This window comes from Octopus bimaculoides, chromosome 17 (assembly GCF_001194135.2).
Source record: "Octopus bimaculoides isolate UCB-OBI-ISO-001 chromosome 17, ASM119413v2, whole genome shotgun sequence".
Taxonomy (NCBI): domain Eukaryota; kingdom Metazoa; phylum Mollusca; class Cephalopoda; order Octopoda; family Octopodidae; genus Octopus; species Octopus bimaculoides.
This window is the reverse complement of record NC_068997.1, coordinates 38,561,034-38,567,091: the sequence shown is the minus strand read 5'-3', so window position 1 is coordinate 38,567,091 and position 6,058 is coordinate 38,561,034.

Genomic DNA, 6,058 nt, shown 5'->3' with positions numbered 1-6,058 from the left:
ATATATGTATATTTACACCTTGCTAAATGCAGAAATAATGTCATCCTTCAATTGCTCAACCTGTGGTAGACTTGCCTTTCTAAAGCTGCCTTAATTTCACATCTCAGAATTCCTGATACAGTTGGTTCTAATGATAAAAAGGACTTTTCAGCTGACATGCTTATATGCCATACATGTAATGAAACATATAAGTTCCACATTGTTCTAAAAAAGTATTTCAATATCCACAATCCAGACAAGATAAACAACGCTGTACCATTTGAGGTGAGACACTTTTGCACTGTTTGTAATGCAAATTTCAAACAGCTCTCAGGACTCAAAAGTGACATCATACAGAGAAAAAGTGCATCTAATAAGAAGTGGTAAAGCTTTGAATAGGAGCCAACTACCCCACTCTGTCTGTCTTTCTCTTATATATAAGGGGTACTGAAAAGTCCTATATTTTTAAGTAAATAATCTGATGTCATGCCACAAATAATTTATAAGCCAAAAACAAGGTGTTCTTGCAATCAGCCAATCAGTGCATTCGATCAATCAATCAGTACATAGAGTTAATGGCCTAACTTTTATGTGGCCACATGCTGTTTGTGCATATGCATTCTCTGATAGTCCATGGAAAACAATGTCTTTAGTGAGCTGCATAATAGACATTGCATGCTTTACAGATTTTTATAAGGGCAACAATGCAACATGTACAAGGGAAAACATGTATATCCTGATGGTGTGAGTGTTTGGAAATGCCAAAGGTGATTTGACAAATTTAAAAAAATGGTGATTTTGATCTTTTGGTTGGGTATTGATCAGGAACACCAGCTGTTCTCAATACTGATGCAGTGAAAACAGAAATTGAAGGAGATCCATGTCAAAGTGACTTATCCTGGAGGCTTAAAAAACCTTGGTCCTCTACAAGATCATCTCAAGAAGATTAGGAAAGTGCATAGAAAAGGGAAATGGGTACCTCATGAGCTGTTCCCTGAGAATAAAGCAGTTGTACAACAATTTGCCAATTAAGAATGAGCAAATGCCTTTTCTTATTTGAATTGTAACAGGTGACAGGAAAGGATATTCTATGCTGACAACAAATCTAAGCAGCAGTGGCTATCACCAAATGAAAATCTGGTTTCGTCTAAACCAAATCTACTCCCAAAGAAGTTTTGCTATGTGCATGGTGGGATACATTAGGTATCATTCTTTTATTTGCTTCAGTCATTAGACTACGGCCATGCTGGATCATCGCCTTGAAGAATTTTAATCAAGCAAATTGACTCCAGTACTTATTTTTAAGCCTGTTAAGTTACAGGGATGTAAACACACCAACACTGGTTGTCAATCAGCAGTGGGGGATACAGACAGATACATGTGTATTTCATCATATAACTCCCACTTTCTATGGTGGCAGGAGGGCTGCACCAAGTTCCAGTCTGATTTTAACTTGGTTACTATTGTCAGATGCCCTTCCTAACACCAACCACCCCAAGATGGGTGCTTCTTATGTTCCACCAGCTTGGGTGCCATTCACTTGACACTGGCAATGGCCACAACTATGATTTCACTTGGCTTGATGAATCTTCTCAGGCACCGCATATCGCCAAAGCATAGCTGTCCGCACACAGGCATCATACAATCTGCTTTTCATTCTGAGGTAGAGGCCCTTCGTTACCAACAGAGGTAGAAAGAAGCTCTCTGATCTTTGGCTAGCCTATTCTTATATGTGTGTATGTGTGTGTGTGTGTGTATGTATGTATGTGTGTATGTATGTGTATGAGACAGAGTTCTTTCAGTTTCTGCCTATCAAACCCACTCACAAGGCTTTGCAGTCCAAGGCTATAGAAGAAGACACTTGTCCAAGTTGCCATGCAGTGGTACTGAACCTAGAAGTATGAGGTTGGGAAATAAGCTTCTTACCACACAGCCACTGCTGCATCATGGGTTCTTCATGAACACATTCTTCTAAAGTAGGGATATCCATTGTATCAATTGTTAAAGTTATCTCTATAGATTTTCTAAATAAATTATAGCCAGCATTAGTTTGTTACATTTCGTATCTGAATATGTCTAAATAGATAATGGTTGTAAGTGCATATTTCAGGAGTAACATTATTGGATATACAGTAAAAATGTCCAAGGCTAAGTCATGGTAGGACTTTGATGTTAAGCAAGATTCTGACTTTAGATCTTTAGATTGTCCAAAGTATTCTAGCAGACCATTCACCAAACTTCATAGAAAGAAACCCTCTTCCACACTTGCCATTAAGAATATTCCCGGGGAGTGAAGAGAATATTTTGTTGATCTAAATCCAGTCACAATAAAATCTTCTGGTGAACATGAGATGCATCTTTGGGTGAAGACTAACCTCACAGAAGCTGAAGTCATAGAGGTGATTAAAACACTCAGAAGCTGATGGAAGGGATGAAATTCTGCCTTAAACAGGGAAAGTTTTCTCTGGCTGACTCATGTATGCCAGGTGACTTGGACCTCTAGAAAGCACCAAAAGCAATGGCAATCTGGAGTAATAGTCCCAATATTTAAAAACGAAAATGAGAGAGTGTTTTCTAATTATATAGGAATTTCCTTGTTGAGCCACCTTGGTAAACTCTCTGCTAGGTGTCTGAAAAAGAGACATATTGAAATTGACAAGCCCAAGCTTGCTGAAGGACTGTGTTGCTTCCATCCTAGACACAAAACAACCAACCAGATATTCACTTGAAGGCAGGTATTTGAGAAATCAGGAATATTGGCAAGAAGCGTACTCTTGTTTTGTAGACTCTGAAGGGCATATGACCATGTGCCATTCCGTGGAGGTTTTTGCAGGAGTTTGGGATTAAGAGGCATCTTCTGGTTGCTGTGAAATCCCTTTACGAATGTCCAGATATCTGAGAGTAGGTAAATGGTGCTATGTTGAATCCTTTCAATGTAGGCTTTGGGATGGGTGTTGTCATCTCTGACATCTTTCCTGAAGATGCACCTTGCATAGTCGTTGGGAAAGTGGTACCACAATCGATAGGTGTAGGATCAGGTGGCTGGTACTACCTGACTCATCAGAGGGTGATCTCAAGAAAGGGTTCACAGCTGAGTACTGCAAGGCAGGGATGAGAGTTAGTGTTGCAGAGATTGAGACATTGGTTCTTTTAAGAAACTCATCCCAGTGCACTCTGCTTAATAGTGGAACATCATAACAAGTGAAGTTTAAGTATCTCAGGGCTGTATTCACAAGTGACAATGCTGAAGTGGATGCTACAATTGCAAGGGCTGGCATGGTAATGTTGTAGTACCTAACTATATAATAAGGACCTTTATGATCAATTCTTTTTAAAGTTGACTTAGCCTTTCATCTCCTTTGAATACATATGAAACAACCAGCAATGGTCGATTTAATTGGTTATAGTTCCTCGCTTGTCAGTGTAGGTCCTGAAACTGAAACTAGAAACAGACATCGTTTGCCAAGGGAAGTAACTTATTATTGTGATTATTTTCTATCAGTAATGGAGAAAATTGACATTAGAAGTCCTTTTTCCTTTTCCTTTTCAACCATTTTAAGTTGTTATATAGAAAGTTTGGCTGTTAATCTTAAAATTGCAATGTTTGCCAGTAATAAATAATTTACTCTGTTACATTAGTAAGTTCTACTTTTACTATTATTTTTGGTCGAGGCTTGTGATTGGCATGTGTAAATGGTAGAAAGCAAATGTTCTTTTTCCTGAAATGTTTTGTAAACTGTTGGGTGCAACATTTATGAACTGTTCAATTTTTGTGAACTAATGCGGTGCAGACTATGTGATTAAGTTTGCTTTGCAATCATGTTGTTCTGGGTTTGATCCCACTCTCAATGCTTTAGCCAATTCTCTGATTTGAGGAGAAGCTTTGATATGATTTCTTCCCTTTCTCACTGGTGAGATCCTCTAAAAATATTTTTTGGGGGAGCATTCAGTTTGGTAACAAATCAGAATTGAAGAAAATTTCGTCATGTTAAGTGCAAGTTTATTCTTTGTACCCAATATTTTGGTTAGGTTTTATGGCTAGATACACTTCCTTATGCAACTAGTAAACCATAAGAAATCTTTACCCATTTTTGTGTGCACTAGGTGGATAAAAGTTAGTAAAATAGAATTTTTATAATTCTGGTTCTGTTTAGAGGACATTGAGGAAAAAGATAAATAATGATTATAAATTTCAGAGAGCGTGATGTAATTGATATGACTATATTTGGCTGAGATATTGTTTCAAATTTTGGTACAAAGCCAGAAAATTCAGGGTAAGTCAATTATATTGACCCTACTTCTCAACTTGTACTTATTTTATTGACTTCTAAAGGATGAAAGAGAAAGTTGACCTTGACAGAATTTGAACTTAGAACAATATAAGATGGATGAAATGTTGCTAAGCATTTTGCCTGGTGTGCTAATGATTCTGCCTGCTTACTGCCTTTTGCTGAAATATTAGGAATTTTCTGGCAGAACAGAGCAGCAGCAATTGATTAGTTGTATGGTATGTTAGTTACAATTCAAATGATTGTCATGTTGGATTATATCAGATATAAAGGAAACACTTTCCATACCTAACTCATTTCGTGTCTCAGCCATTAAGTGCTCTATTAATCATTTTAATCGTTTACTTATTTCAGTTATTAGACTGTGGCCATGCTGGGGCACCACCTTGAATAAATTTAGTCAAACAAATAGACCCCAGTACTTATTGTTTTTTTAACCTGGTACTTATTCTATCAGTCTCTTTTGCCAAACTTCTAAGTTACAGGGACATAAACACATCAACACCAGTTCTTAAGTGGTGGTGGGAGACAAACACAGATACAAAGATATATATATGTATATATATATCATCTTCATTTAACGTCCGTTGTCCATGCTGGCATGGGTTGGACGATTTGACCAGAGCTGGCAAGCTGGGGAGCTGTGCTAGATTCCAGTCTGATTTTCAGGGTTTCTACGGCTGGATGCCCTTTCTAATGTCAACCACTTTACAGAGAGTGCTGGTTACTTTTACATGGCACCACACAGGTGCTTTTATGTGACACCTCATGGGTGCATTTACATGGTACTGCATGGATACTTTTACGTGGTACTGTATGGGTGCTTTTATGTGGCACCATCATGAGTGCTTTTCCCCACCAGAGGGACCAGTCTTAACACTTTTGCTGTGGAGTACGGGTCTTCTTGAGTACAACAAGACGCCAGGCAGCATGGTCCTCTGACATCTTTCCTGAAGATGCACCTTGAAGTAGGTCTTCAGTGTTTCATCCCATATGTTCCTAGGCCTCCTACTTCTATGTGTTCCATCTGCTTTGAGAGATCAGCACTTCTTTATGGCACTGTCGGTATCCATCTGCATCACATGTCCAAACCAGCGCAGTCTTCTCTCTTGCACACAGCAACTAATTCCTTTTATGTCTAACTTCTCTCTCAAAACATTGGGAATTTGTTGAACATGTACACTTACATTACACATCCAGTGAAGCATACTAGCCTCGTTTCTTTCTAACTTTTGCATGTCCTCTGCATTCAGGGCCCACATCTCACGACCATATAGAATTGCTGTCCATATACATGCATCATAAAATCTTCCTTTCACTCAGAGAGAGAGAGAAACCTTTTGTGGTCAACAGCTCTCTCAATTGCCTCCATCCTATGCTTTTTCTAGGTACCATACTCTGTGCATCCTCCCCTACTACTAATTTCGATCCCATAGGTAGCAGAAGTTATCTACTACCTCTAGGTAGATAACTCTGGGAATTTGAGAGAATTGATTTCCCTAGTCTCTAAAGTTTTTATGGATCCTGTTATATATATATATATATATATACAGGGTGTCCATAAAGTCTCTTTACCATTTAAAAAAAATATTACAAAAGCAATTGATAAGATATTTTATTCAGATTTATTCCATTGTATTCAGTGTTTACTAAAGTCTTTAATCACATTGCATTTGCGTGTTTCATGAACCCCTAAAAAATGACCACCCCTCAAGAGAAGGTGCAATGTGTTTCATGATTTATTGAAAAAAAATCGGATGGACAGACTCAGCGAAACTACAGGACTGAGT